Source organism: Sinocyclocheilus anshuiensis, unplaced genomic scaffold, assembly GCF_001515605.1.
Source record: "Sinocyclocheilus anshuiensis isolate Anshui unplaced genomic scaffold, SAMN03320099.WGS_v1.1 scaffold708, whole genome shotgun sequence".
Taxonomy (NCBI): domain Eukaryota; kingdom Metazoa; phylum Chordata; class Actinopteri; order Cypriniformes; family Cyprinidae; genus Sinocyclocheilus; species Sinocyclocheilus anshuiensis.
This window is the reverse complement of record NW_015555881.1, coordinates 889,033-903,881: the sequence shown is the minus strand read 5'-3', so window position 1 is coordinate 903,881 and position 14,849 is coordinate 889,033. Positions and strand designations below refer to the sequence as shown.

General features: G+C 37.8%; 2 long non-coding RNA genes across 2 annotated transcripts in view; one reads left to right on the top strand and one right to left on the bottom strand.

Annotated features, from left to right (window-relative positions):
* Positions 1-6,804: 6,804 nt before the first annotated feature.
* Positions 6,805-14,849, top strand: part of LOC107675774 (uncharacterized) — a 9,822-nt gene continuing 1,777 nt past the window's right edge. Inside the window, exons 1-2 of the long non-coding RNA XR_001632638.1 lie at positions 6,805-6,834; positions 7,206-7,280. This is a non-coding gene — a long non-coding RNA (uncharacterized LOC107675774). The remainder of the gene's footprint in view (positions 6,835-7,205; positions 7,281-14,849) is intronic.
* Positions 7,246-14,849, bottom strand: part of LOC107675773 (uncharacterized) — a 20,390-nt gene continuing 12,786 nt past the window's right edge. The window contains exon 3 of the long non-coding RNA XR_001632637.1: positions 7,246-7,316. This is a non-coding gene — a long non-coding RNA (uncharacterized LOC107675773). The remainder of the gene's footprint in view (positions 7,317-14,849) is intronic.

The window sequence follows — 14,849 nt, the reverse complement described above, 5'->3', positions numbered from 1 at the left end:
ATACAGTATACCGTGATAAAAGCATTAGCAATTAATCGCAACATGAAAATTTGATACCGGCATATCCCTAGACACAGCTGACACAGAACAACATGCGCTGTTTGCGTTCAGTGGATATTCTCCAAAATGGCGCTACAGTGACGCGGAGGAGATGAATTGTTGAATAAAGTCGTTATTTTTGTTTTCTTTGCGTACAAAAAGTATTCTCGTCGCTTCATGAAATACAGATTGAACCACTGATGGCAGATGGACTATTTTGACGATGTCTTTCATACTTTTATTTACTTGGCAGTCAATGGGACAGTCACAAGCCTCCCGGTTTTCATCCAAAATATCTTAAATTGTGTTCTGAAGACGAACAAAGTTGTTACGGGTTTGGAACGACATGGGGGTAAGTGATTAATGACAAAATTTTCATTTTGGGGTGGAGTAACCCTTTAAGTAAATGCTGCAATTAATTAACTATAAGATTAATAAATGCTTTTGACGTGTTTTTCATTGTAAGTTCATGTTAACAAATGTAGTTAACTAATGTTAACAAACTGAACCTTACTGTAAAGTGTTACTGAAGAAATACATAACGATACAATACATAAGCTTCTTATATTTAAAATAAAACAATAATTCCATCAATATGCCTCAGACAATCTTCTTTCTGCATGTGAAAGTTCATTTACTCACCCTCATGTCATTCCAAAGCTGTATGGCTGTCTTCTGGTAGTTTAATGTTCTTCTAGTAGTATCTGTTCAAAAGGAAATAATTATCATGACACTGTTTAGATTTTGTTCTGCTTAAAATATATTGATACAGTTGCTACCAGGGGCGATTCTAGGATTTTAATTTTAGGGGGGTATTTTAGCCCCCAGTGAGGGTATAATAATAATAAAGCCTAATAATAAAAATATATATAAATAAATAAAATAAAAAATGTTTGATTAATAGGGGTCGTATACTAAACTTATTGCCGTATTCCACTGTATTGCATAAATAGGTATAACATTTGAGTACTGAATAGGCCAAATTCAAGTCTTCATGATCTCACACACACAACCTGTTTACTGTACAAACACAAAATTTTACTGTTTGCATTTCTAGTACAACCCTCTTTCCTTAGCTCAAGTATGCAACCCTCTTTGCCACATGCACTGGAATATGTATTATATTGAAAGTTACATCTTCAAATCAAAATGGCAACATGATCGTTTTATAAAGTATGCATTCATATGTGCTTCATTTTCGCTGGAGGAAACAGCTGTGGTGTGATGAGGGGTGAACGCAGTGAAAACTTAGGCTACAGTAGATGGGGAACCGATTAATGCTCCCCCAGTATATTTTGTATTTTGCTATAGCTCCCCTAAAAATGGCCTAGTGACACCCATGGTTGCTACTGTATTCATTTGTTAAACTGGGGTGTATTGGGGTATGTATATTGCATGGTCATATATTACAGATGGTCTGTGGCTCTCATTTATTTAAAAATGTATACTTTTGGCCATTAAGAAATACCTCCATCAGTTCTGTGTCCAGAAATCAGAATCTTTTAAAATCGAATTCTTATCATTGCAGAGTAGACTCAGTGTGATCAGTTATGTCATTTTATAATGTCTTGTTATTACTGTTAACAAAGTCCCACCCCTTCTGATAAGCTATAAAATGAGCACTGAAACAGGCTCATTATTTCATTCACCTTCTGATCAAAGATGGATCTACAAATCTCTGTTTTTCTTCTGTTCATTCTTTTCACTGCAGGTACAAAGACAAACAGCTTGAATTTTGATTGTGTACAAATATAGATAACTGATGTCTCTCTCTTTTATTACTAAAGGACACTCTCTCAGCTGTTATGAGTGCACGAGTCTGACTTGTGCACAACAACAGTTGACATGTCCCAGTGGATTCTCCAAGTGCATGAGTTCAACAGCAGTAACACAAATTGGTAAGTAATATTTGACTGACGAAGATGCTGCTATATAAGTTACTGATGTTACAACAGTAAAAATTAACTTTTTTTTGCAATAACAATTATTTAAAATGAGAAAATGCAAAATGTTACTTCTCTTCTGCTTTGCAGCTGAAATGACACATATATTTGTTTTTATCTCTCACTGCTGCTTTCTACAGCATTGGTCTTTCATGTATCATTCATGTTTTTTTTAAAGGTGAAATTAGTTCTCAAGTGAGTATTAAAAACTGTGCTGTTGACTGTCAAAATGGGTCCATGAACTTCGGTTTTGTAAAGACATCTTATTCCTGCTGTGACACTGACCTTTGTAACGCCAAAGATGATCCAGGTATTGAACTTCAATGATCATGTGCAAATGACTCCTCTTTAAAGTCAGCAGTCGTTTTACCTCTATATAACATTCAATCAATGGGGGAGGGGGGAATTGTTTCATTAGATGTTATGTTTGTACAGAAAATAAAATAAAAGAACACTTGTTTACTTATGTAGATCTTAGCTCTATTGTCCCCAATGGAAAGACATGTTACTCTTGTGATGGGCACAGCTGTTTAAACATAACGAGCTGCTCAGGGATTGAAGACCGCTGCATTAAAGCAACAGGTGAGAATCTGGAAAAGGAAGATCATTGTAATTATTTTTGCTTCTCCATCATTTTATGTAGCTAACTTAAACAGATTTCCAGCTTAGACTAACCTGTGTTTTCTGTCTTTTCATCAGAGAGTTTCGGAGGCCAGTCAACAGTTGTAAAAGGCTGTGTTTCTAAATCGATTTGTGATGCCACAACATCATTTAGTAGTGTTAATGGGGTCTCGTGTTGTTCAGGGAACCTGTGTAACGGCGCTCAGAGTGTCACTCAGAGCTTCCTGTTCCTCTGCTGTTCTCTGCTCTCCTTCATCCTGCTGCACTGAATCCAGCAGCTCTACAATGAGGCACACTGTATACAGAACAGCCTTATGCACAACTAAAATTTTTATGTAGCTACAACTCAGTTTGTGTTTGAGTGTTGATTATTAGATCTGAAAATAAATAGCAACTAATTTTGATAGTTTGGGCTCTATTGTCAATTTTAACATTTGATATTGAGAAAAAATACTAAATCAACTATTCAGGCAAAACGGAATTTTAGTCAAAGAAATTCAAATGTATTCAGAAGTAAATTTATTCTATGACTTATATGCAGGCCTATGAATATATAGATGTTTAGCAGCCCATGTTTTATTTGACGTTATATGATAACAGTAACACTTTATATTCAAATTACATGATTTCGCTCAGTTAGCCTATAGGCTTTAATGAATAGCAAATATATCTGCAATGTATGTCTAACTCATGGAGTTACTGAATAATAATGAATAATTATATTGAATTAAATTGGAAGAATTGGATTAAAACAACATGCCAATCAGGACCTTGTTTCCATTCTAGGGGGCATCTTGCCTCAAGGGTCTAACTGTACCATTTCACTTCAAAATAAAAACTGTAATCTAAAAGACATACAACTTGTGTTGCTGGATGAGCTGCTTTTGTTTTTTTTTTGTTTTTTGCAAAACATAATTGTATCCCACAAATCTAAAAACATGAACGTGTCCACAAATCCATCAACAAAGACACAAAACACTTTGATTTTCAACATAATACATAGATCACTATTTTCCAGAGACACAAAATTAGATCAATTAACCTCAAAACTGTTTTGACTGATTAAATCTCACAGATGCTAATAATATTCCAAAAAATTACAAAAAATACGAAGCGCATAGTCATTGAAGTCGATATGTTGAGGGGAGATTTTGTACCATCCTGTGGTCAAGATCATTTTACCCCATCTTAACCAGACATTACATAATTAAGACGAAGACAGACAAACAAGATCATGACATGCTACATTTCATTTCAGTTGTACTGTATATTTCAACATACCTTCTTTTGTTAATTCATTTTATTAACATCCACACACATCTAGTGCCATCTAGTGGTCGCTGATTTTCTGTGGCTCAGCTGCGCGTGGATCGCGAGCTGTGTGTGTGTGGATTGCGCAAGGCTAAAAGGGCGGAACGAAAGTCTCAAAATTCAAATGAATCAAATAGAATCGACTCAGAAGAGACGTGAATGAATGCACGCGTGTCACCTGATCCACAAATGCACATTTTAATTGCTACATGCACAGATCATGATACTTTAATACAAACTATAACATTTGTATTCACAAATATGTCTCTATTTGAACAAAATGCTGCACATTAATGCAGGGGCGTAGATTACGCGGGGGACGCGGGGGACGCGGGGGACGTGTCCCCCACACTTTTAATATAACGTCCCCCGCACTTTTTCAGGCAAGTGTGTTTGCATAGAGGTTTTCAAGAGCCAGTGTGAATAAATATAGATTTAAATTCAAAGAGACAGGATAGTCTGTGCATGATCTGATGTTTTATTCGGACCCAGAATAAGGCGAGATGAACATCGTTGAGCGCTAAACACTCCGTGCAGTGTATGTTTCATTCATACTCGAAGCCGGAGGGCGCTCTCGCGCAGAAAGTCATATGAGGAAATTCCTAATATGGACAAAAGCGTCCAGCTATCGCTGTATGAAAACAGCTGTTTTCACAGAAAACAGAAACGTTTGGAAACATGAAGGCATTAAACATACGATTGAGACAATATATGGTTTATTTGTGTTTGTCAAGTCATCTCCAGGTAATAAATAAAGTATATGAATAATGCAGTGCTAACTGACACAGCATTTATTACAGTATAGAAACTATTCTGCCTTATGTGATTTAAAAAAAGTGTTTGTAGTATATAAACAAATCATTATTATTGGTTATTGTCCAGCAGTTATCTGATTTCTAAGCCCAATTAAAAGCTAGAAATGAGAGAAAAATTAAAGTTGACTATACACTACCAGTCAAAAGTTTTTGAACAGTAAGATTTTTAATGTTTTTTAAAGAAGTCTCTTCTGTTCACCAAGCCTGCATTTATTTGATCCAAAGTACAGCAAAACAGTAAAAGTTTGAAATATTTTTACTAGGCTATAAACATTTGCGATTTTTTCAAATCGTGTACACGTTAATGAATTGCACTGGGCCTTGTTCGTTGGTAGTTGTGTGTGTGAGCGTGGTGAAATGCTGTAAACTGCGAAAATGAAGTCTCAAAATCGGTGAATTTGCCTTTAATTTTCTCAAAAACTATACAGTAAAAATATACAGTAATATTCGGGGACACTGTGAACAGGAATCAATTGAAAGAATCAGCAAACCTATAAAGGAAAGATTTTTTATGAGTGTTTGAAAATGGGTAATAGTGCAACTGCTAGAATGCACTGTTTTTTTTGAGTGAATTTGCCATTAATTTTCTCCAAAACTATACAGTAAAAATATAAAAAAAATAATACAGTATTAGACAGGGTCAATGTGAACAGGAATCAGTTGAAAGAACGAGGAAACCTCTAAAGGAAATATTTTTCTGAGGGTTTGAAAATGGGACGTGATGCAAAAGTGCTTATGCATTTAGATGCTTGAGGTGAATTTGCCTTTAATTTTCTCCAAAACTATACAGTAAAATATTTGAAAATTAATACAGTAATAGTCAGTGTCACTGTGAACAGGAATCAATTGAAAGAATGAGCAAACCAATAAATGAAAGATTTTTATGAGTGTTTGAAAATGGGACGTGATGTAAAAGTGCTTATGAACTCAGATGCTTGCTGTGAATTTGCCTTTTAATTTTCTCCAAAACTGACTTGTAAATTAATACAGTAATAGTCAGGGTCACTCTGAATACATATGAATTGAAAGAATGAGCTAACCTATAAAGGAACACTTTTTTATGAGTGTTGGAATGTGGGACACGGTACAAGTGCTAGGACGCATTTTGTTGGGGTGAATTTGCTTTTAGTTTTCTCCAAAACCATACAGTAAAATGCCTTGAAAATGAATAGAGTGATAGTCAGGGTCACCTTGAATACATATAAATTGAAAGAATGAGCTAACCTATAAAGGAACATTTTTTTATGAGTGTTTGAATATGCAGAAATAATCCAAGTGCAACAATGGATTTTGATGTTTTGGGTGATTTTGCTTTTAGTTTTCTCCAAAACTATACAGTAAAATGCCTTGTAAATGAATATAGTGATAGCCAGGGTCACTCTGAATACATATCAATTGAAAGAATGAGCTAACCTAAAAAGGGACACTTTTTATGAGTGTTGGAAAATGGGACACAGTGCAAGTGCCAGGACGCATTTTGTTGTTTGGGGTGATTTTGCTTTTAGTTTTCTCCAAAACTATATCGTAAAATGCCTTGAAAATAAATACAGTGATACTCAGGCTCACTCTGAATACATATCAATTGAAAGAATGAGCTAACCTATAAAGGAAAATTTTTTATGAGTGTTGGAAAATGGGACACAGTGCAAGTGCTAGGACGCATTTTGTTGTTTGGGGTGATTTTGCTTTTAGTTTTCTACAAAACTATACAGTAAAATGCCTTGAAAATGAAAACAGTGATAGTCAGGGTCACTCAAATCAAAGCGAGAATCACGCGCAAGACAAAAGAAGTGCGGCTGGCTTGACCGTGTATTTTCAAAGCGTGGCTGGCTTGACCGCAGTGTGCAAGCTGCAGTAGTGTTAAAAAGTTTGGATTTGTCCTTCTGTAGCCTACTTCAGGGCTTCACTCTTGAGCCTACTTCTCAAGAGTGATTGGCGATGCGATCGCACATTTCACAAGATCCACTTCAGCTGTCAGGCATAGTAGAGACTGGTGACGTTTTTCTGAGATATATCCAGCTGCAGACCCGCAGCACCAGCAGTTTCAGAACCGCAGCCATAGAACCGGAAGTGAGGGGCGGAGTTATTGACAACGAGAGAGCACGGTGAGTAGTCTGTAATATTTTTGCTGTCATGTTTAATAATTATCAAATATACAGTATTACGTTAAGCATTTATCTGCTAAGTACTTAATGTGTGCTTGGCTTTATTATCTTATATTGAAGCTTGAATTTGTTGTCATACTTTATAGTATATAACTTTTTTCTGTGGATGTTTCAATAAATTTTCGGATGCATGCTGTAAATGGGCCTTGCGGTGAAGTTTTGAAGACGTTTGTTATTCATAAAAATAAATAGTTTGCTTTAATTCCCTCTGTTATATGCATTGTTTGTGTGTTAATATTACCTTGTAGTTTAGTTATTTTAATCCTATTTGTCATCATTGAGATAATTGTGTGTGGCTTCATCTCTTGTAGAGACATAAGGATTCAGAGAGGTGACACATTACCTGAGCTGCAGCAGTGCAACAAGTGTTACAGCAATTACCAGCAGTTTTTTGCTTGACCAGCATGTTTAAGCCAGACAAACTGGTCAAATTAAAAAGTCATCTTCAAATCCACTTCAACAAGGCAGTTGTCTGTAGAGGTAAGAATATCTTGACGCATAATATGGAGATTTACTTGTAAATATAAAGATGCATAGCTCTGACTAATTTTAAACTGTAATAATAATAATAATTTACACTTGGCAGCCCATGAAATGGATCATCTCGCTCATTCAAAGACGTGCATTTATTGCTTGGACGGAGCAAGAACACTTTCTTAAATTCATGTGCAGATTCAGTCGAGTAATATAGTTCACCCTCTTTAACTTTATGCTGTTGTACTGAATTAACTATTTGTTCAAATAACCACAATATTAACAGCAACACTGAAATACGAGCGCACCGTTTATCTGTCGTTCAGATGCGTGTGTTACTACATAGGCCTATAACAAACACCGCTCATTTTCTTTCAGAATCATCATGGGCTGGTCAAAAGAAAAATAGGTTACTTTTAAGTTTTTACTTACAAATGAAGATAAGGTAAAGGTGCAAATAATATCGGGGGAAGAAAAAATATATTAACGAATTTAAGGCTTTACTAGAGCAAGAGAGCTGATTTTTTCCCCCAAATATCTGCACAATTGCAAATGTGATATTGATTTTTCAATAAACAATAATTTGATATTGTGTTACATTTTAGACACAATATTGTCAATATTGTCTGTTTTTCGCCAACTAAAGCAGAACTGTTGTGCGTTTCAACACAGTGGTGTTTCATTACTGAATGAATCCATGGTTTTGAACGAACTGATTGAGCTAATGATTCATTGAGCCATTTATAAATCCAGTCACTCCCTGCGTTCCATCAAAGTCCCTTTAAGGCAAGTCATGTCACTCAGCGGCCATCTTTGAAATGCCTCTCGGGCATGCAAGTGCAGCTCCTATCTCTTTGAATGGAGAAACATCAAATTCTCCAAACATTTTCGCCAAGCTTACGATTAAATTTCATATTTGAAATCACCAATGAAATCTGACAACGACTGTCTCATAAATGTTGTTTCTTATGCTCCAATAGCGTAAAAAAAAAGGCTAGAACAGCCAATGCCCATGTGCAGTCCTAAGCGTGCATCTTTTATTCAGAAGGCGGGGCTTCCTTCGATAGAGCGGCCATATTGAGTGTTGCATTTTACCACATTCAAAACTATACGAGTGACACATCTTGGGTATTCTATAGTCTTTGGTTCCATTCGGAAGGGCTCATCCCTACGCCCTAATCCCTTCAAAGGGTTTACCCTCTGGAGTGAGAGCTTCGAAGGGATGAAGGGTGTAGGGGTCAAAAAACCTCTTGTTTTTGGAATGCACTTCTGCGTCATCTTAACGAGACGATCAAGGAGGTGCCTTCATCACACATTTTGTATGCTGCGGTTGACCCCACGTTTTACGTTAAATATAATGAATATTTGTATATGTAATGTAATGTAATGTGTATTTGTAATGTACTGTATATTGTGTCTATGTATTTGAAACATTTGAAGGGACTGTTAAAGGTAGTTCTAAAATATTTTTGTTAAAGTACAATATCGTTTTGACCAAAATAATCTACCAAATCTAACTCGTATAAATATTACAGTAGTATAGAAAAATACTATACATACATTTATAGGTGAAGTCAAACTTGTGACACCAAACAACTGCAACCCTGTGCAAAGGATCATGGGGGCCTGAGGTGTCCATCAGTTGTACCCTTCGAAATCCTTCATTCCGAAGGGTCCTTTGAAGTGGCCAGTTTTGAGCACTTCGGTTTGCAATGACCCTTCAATATGACGGCCATGACTGTTTTCACTCCGAAGTGCCCTTCGGAGGGCGATATATCCCGTTTGGAACGCACCGACTATTTGCTTCTGAATGAATCAGCCATTTGAACGAATCGGTTGAATGAATGACTGAATGGCTCACTCATTAAAACAGCGATTTGCCTCCACCTACTGGTTCTTTTAGTTTTATATTTAGAGTAGTATATTATAATAAATAATACAGTATATTTGTGTTTTTGTATGTTGAATCAAAATATTTATTTTCTATCATATTCAAAATAAGTGCTTTTCTAATTTAACACAATAATGACTTTAAACGATCTTTAATAATGACTTTAAATAATCGGCATATGATGTGCTAATTAATTAATCTAATTATTTGAGATTAATTGGATTAATTAATCAGCACATTGTGTAATTAATTAGATTAAAACATTTTTAAAACATAAAAAATACACAATAAAATCATGCTAATGTTCACTGTTAACTATTAACTATGACTTTGCCTCAGACTCCTAATTCGCTGCTTATTTATAGTTAGTATAGGGTAGTCATTAAGTTTAGGTATGGGAAAGGATTAAGGGATCTAAAACATGGTCATGCAGAATAACACATTAATATGTGCTTGAGTGACAATCTTAGCACAACATGAGATCCTCTCAGAGCTAGGAATTGTTGTGGCATCACAAATAGATTTAGAGACACAGCCTTTTGCAAGAAGTAACATGGCTCCAAAATTTGCTGATGAAAAAAAAAAAAGATTAGTCTAAGCTCCACCCAACATTTTTTCTTTATTGAATGTCCTTTGGAAGTAAAATGAGTGTTGAGAAAGAAGATGCACATGGTCAGTAAGGTACAGTACAATACCTGGAAAATCGTTAGCGGTACAATTGTCAGTCACAGCACACAGAAAATGACCTTTCAATGCCAATGTTCATGGATCCACTTGTAACAAATTTACAATTAATACAGATGCTGCATCCATTGCATCCGCCATGTTTTCTCCTTGAAACGGCACCAGCTCAGAAACTCTGGGCTTGAAGAAAATCCCAAGGCTCCAACTCATAATTGTGTTCAACTAATAAATACAATCTTTCTGACATGACTTGAAAGCACACTGCACACTGCTTGCACACTGGTATCTTTTCAAATGAGCTGATGACCTGAATCAGGTGGGATTGATTTAGTTTTTTGTTCTTTTTTCGGGACACATACAAAATGTGCACTGGGGCACCAGAAGGAGGTCTGAGAACCACTGGCATAACAAAAAGAAATAAAACAAGTGGATATTTCATGAAATAGAAATTAAGAATGAGGACATCCTTTTTAAGGAATGTGAGTCTTCAGCCAATATGTGAACAACAATGATATCAGAAAAAGACAATTTAGCAGTCAATTTAGTCTGGTCTGCAATGTGAAAAACTGGTTTTAAGAAAGGCCCGGATTTCTAGACACACCAGAACAGACAGTGTTGTCTAGACACACCAGAACTTATGAACTTTATACACTTTATACATTATTATTTATAACTTTATACATTATCATACACAGCATGAGAGCCAAACACCACTCGTAAATCTGTAGTGTGCAATATACCGGGGGTGTCCAGTTCTGCACCTGAGGGCCACTGTCCCACAGAGTTGAACTCTAACCCGAATTAAAGAAAACGGCAAAATGGTGGTCACACCAGATACTGACTGGTTTTCGGACCCCCCTGGACCCCCCAATACAGTAAAACTGCACATTTTAGAGTGGCCTTTTATTGTGGCCAGCCTAAGGCACACCTGTGCAATAATCATGCTGTCTAATCAACATCTTGATATGCCACACCTGTGAGGTGGATGGATTACCTCGGCAAAGGAGAAGTACTCACTAACACAGATTTAGACAAATTTGTGAACAATATTTGAGAGAAATAGGCCTTTTGTGTACATAGAAAAAGTCTTAGATCTTTGAGTTCAGCTCATGAAAAATGGGGGCAAAAACAAAAGTGTTGCGTTTATAATTTTGTTCAGTGTACAATTATATTTATAAGATGATGTTACAGCATTGAAATGCAGGTTAAATAAACTAAATGACTAAATAAACAAAACTGATTCACATGAGGGGGCTGCTGGTGCTCACAGTACTGGACCACTAAACACTGACTTTTTCTCATTACACACACACAAGAAATATGTGTCATGAGAAATCACATACACGACAGATATAACAGAAATATGTGTCATGAGAAATCACACACATCTGTGACAGACAGACTGCGTTTACACTGCAACTCTTAATGCACAGATCCGAACGTTTGATCATATCTGATTTTTTAGCTCATGTGTTTATATTCACTAAAGGCAAGACTGATCCGATATCTGTGTTTACATTAATTACTGCTTTTGGGGATTGCCCCTCTGAATGCTGGGTTTGGATATTATTGACTGCTACAGAACCCGGTCAAGGAGTGGAGTCATCAGATGATTCTTTTGCCTTTATTATGCAGCATAAGACCACATACACATAGTGTGCAGCTGAGGTAGTTTCTGTGAACAATACAATAAAATACGAATGAATAAACATGAAACTTGCTAAATAAGGAACATAACAAATCTTTATTCTCAATAATAAACACACTTTGAACACCACTCAATAGTATTGTATAAGTATGCAGCATCTTGTAAACATATAAATACAGCAGCATAAGACTGGGACATCATATTGTACTAGTAATATGGACCTGTAATAACCAAAAACGATAGCGTATTTTATCATATGTAGCACCAGATTACCTAAATAAAGTGTATAAACATTCTATGTTTCTATTCTATGCTAGCGGATTTAGTCCGATCATGGAAAAATGATTAAGCACTCTTTTAGTGCATCTAACATCTTGAAACTTACACACAAACAAACCCTGATAGAAACAGGGAGTGATATCTGAATGCTTCTGAAATTATTGTCAACATATAAGTATGATTCAACTTACATCGTCACAAACTTCTTTGTGACGTCTTTCGGATGAGATGTTAAACTGAGGTCCTGACTCTCTGTGGTCATTAAAAATCCCAGGATGTCCTTCGTAAAAGAGTTGGGGTGTAACCCCGGCATCCTGGCCAAATTCGCCCATTGGCCTCTGACCATCATGGCCTCCTAACCATCCCCATATCTGCTGATTGTCTTCATCACTCTGTCTCCTCTCCACCAATAAGCTGGTGTGTGGTGGGTGTTCTGGCGCAATATGGCTGCCGTCGCATCATCCAGGTGGATGCTGCACACTGGTGGTGGTTGAGGAGATTCCCCCCTTCTATGTAAAGCGATTTGAGTGCCCAGAAAAGCGCTATATAAATGTAAGTAATTATTATTATTATTATTAACTTGTACTGCATAATGGGCTGCTGCACACGAATAACAAGCAGATCCTCCGCTCACGTAACAGAGAAAATGCCCTTACGCAAAGTGCGCACATACACTAAAGCACCATTGTACGACAATCGCGTAACACTGAATGGCACATTTACATAGACACGACAAACATGAACGTGAATGTAGAGAATTCACAACACCTGCCCAAAATGATGTCAGTGATCACTTTACTACGCACATAGACCCTTAGGTTTTGAATGGCCATGCTATTAAAATATTAAATAATTCACATTAAGTAGCCATATTTGCCAGGATGGACAACAGCTGTCATGGATGTTTGGCAGCACAAAAGACCGAAAAATAATGAACACAATGGGATTATCGTTGATGAGCCCAATTGGATGGTAAACCGGTGCTGTACTGATGGCGTGGCTGGGAAGACCACGTGCTTGAATGATTGGTCCCAGTGATGTAGTGTATATAGAGGAGAGGAGGGGCCCAAGAACTGATCCCTGAGAAACCCCAGTGACCAGTTGATGTGCCCAAGCATCCCTGAAGGACCTACCTGTGAGGTAAGACTCAAACCAGTGGAGCGCAGTTCCGGTGATGCCCAGCGATGAGAGGGTGGACAGAAGGACTTGATGGTTAACAGTGTCGAACGCAGCAGATAGATCTAGCAGAATGAGAACTGAAGATTTGTACTCCGCTCTTGCATTCCGTAGCGCTTCAGTGACTGACAGCAAGGTTTCAGTTGAATGGCCACTTTTAAATCCAGATCAGTTAATGTCCAGCTGGTTGTTCTGAGAGAGAAAGAAAGACGCTTGGTTGAAAAACCAAGTGATTTTGCTATAAAAGGGAGGAGAGACACGGGCCTGTTGTCAGGGTGGTAAAAGAGGAGGAATCAGTTGCAGGAATAAGGATTAATTGAGTTTCAAAAAACAGGAACTCAGGAAGTAATCATTAAGCCATTAAGATTTGACAACAGCAGAAACAAGATCACGATCAACAGATGAAAGTCAAATTAACTCAGCAGAGCAGAGATTTGATCTGGCACAGGACAGAAAACAAGAGGGGAATATAAAGGGTGTCTAATGATCCCAAAAAGCTGTAAACCCTTAGAAGATAATCAGGCAACTTAGGGGCAGGGTAACAATAGAGCACATAGCAAACACAAATACCAACTGACAACCATGTGCTCCAGGCAAACAAGGACAACACAAACAAACCCAGATCAGACCGGCACCTTGACACCTGAAGCTTTCAACAAGTGAGGTGTCTAGTGGAGTTTTTTTAAGCAGTGGGGTTACCCGAGCCTGCTTGAATGCAGTGGGAAAAATGCCTGTAAGAAGAAATGTGTTGATGATGTGCGTGAGTGAAGGCAGAAGTGCGGGGGAGATGTGAGATGTGAAGGAAGAGCTTGTAGGAGATGTGAGGGGATTGGGTCTAGAGGGCAGGTGGTAGGGTGGCTGGAGAGGATAAGTTTAAAGACTTCATCTTCTGTAAGAGGGGAGAAGGAGGAGAGAAGATGGTCAGCTGTGTGAGTGTTTGCTGTGAGTTCCAGGGTGAGTAGATCCGAGAACTGACTGCTAATGGATGTGGTTTTGTTTGTAAAGTAATCAGCAAAGTCGCCAGCAGCTAAAGAGGTGTGTGTCAGCAAATAGAAGGAAACACACATCCACACAACAGCGTTTATGGACTGAATTGAGTTGAATGAGCAGTGATCAAAGGTAATTGTAACAAGTTCAATAACCTGAGCTTGAGACTTAGCTGAGCAGTAATACAATCATTGATCTTTGCAAGTTCGTGGGATGGCAGGATTGCTGAGCAGATGACAGATGAAGGAGAGGATCATGCAGCAGCTAAGTTGAGCAGGTAAGTAGTAAGGCAGGTTGATGTACGTGTGAATGAGACCAGACAAAGATGAAGTGAAAAGTGACTGCTTAAATGGGAGTCTTGATGAGAGGGTGATTCGTGGAAGGTGTGGTAATGGCTGACAGAGTGCAGGTGGGAACCAGGAGGGATGCTGGGAAATGTAGTTCAGAGTAATAGAGCTGGTGACTGGTGGGTATTGGGACTAGTGATAGGCGCGTTCGAAACACTGCTTCACGAAGCTTCGAAACATTTCTGAATCTTTTGTTTCGAATCAGTGTTTCGGAGCATGTATCAAGCCGGCCTGGTCACGTGATTTTAGCAAATGAAGGTTTGTTATGTCACACTGTTTCGAAAAGTTTCGAAACTCCGATGGTTCCCTTTCATGGGAACTTCGAACTGCATCCTCTAGGGGTCGCTATGGGGAACGCCTCGTCGTGACCCGTGTCTGAAGCATACATTGAAAAAACACCAACTCGTTGGCCGGCGACAGCCATGACGTCACTACCGGTGCGACTATAGTATAAATAGGCGCCGGGAGC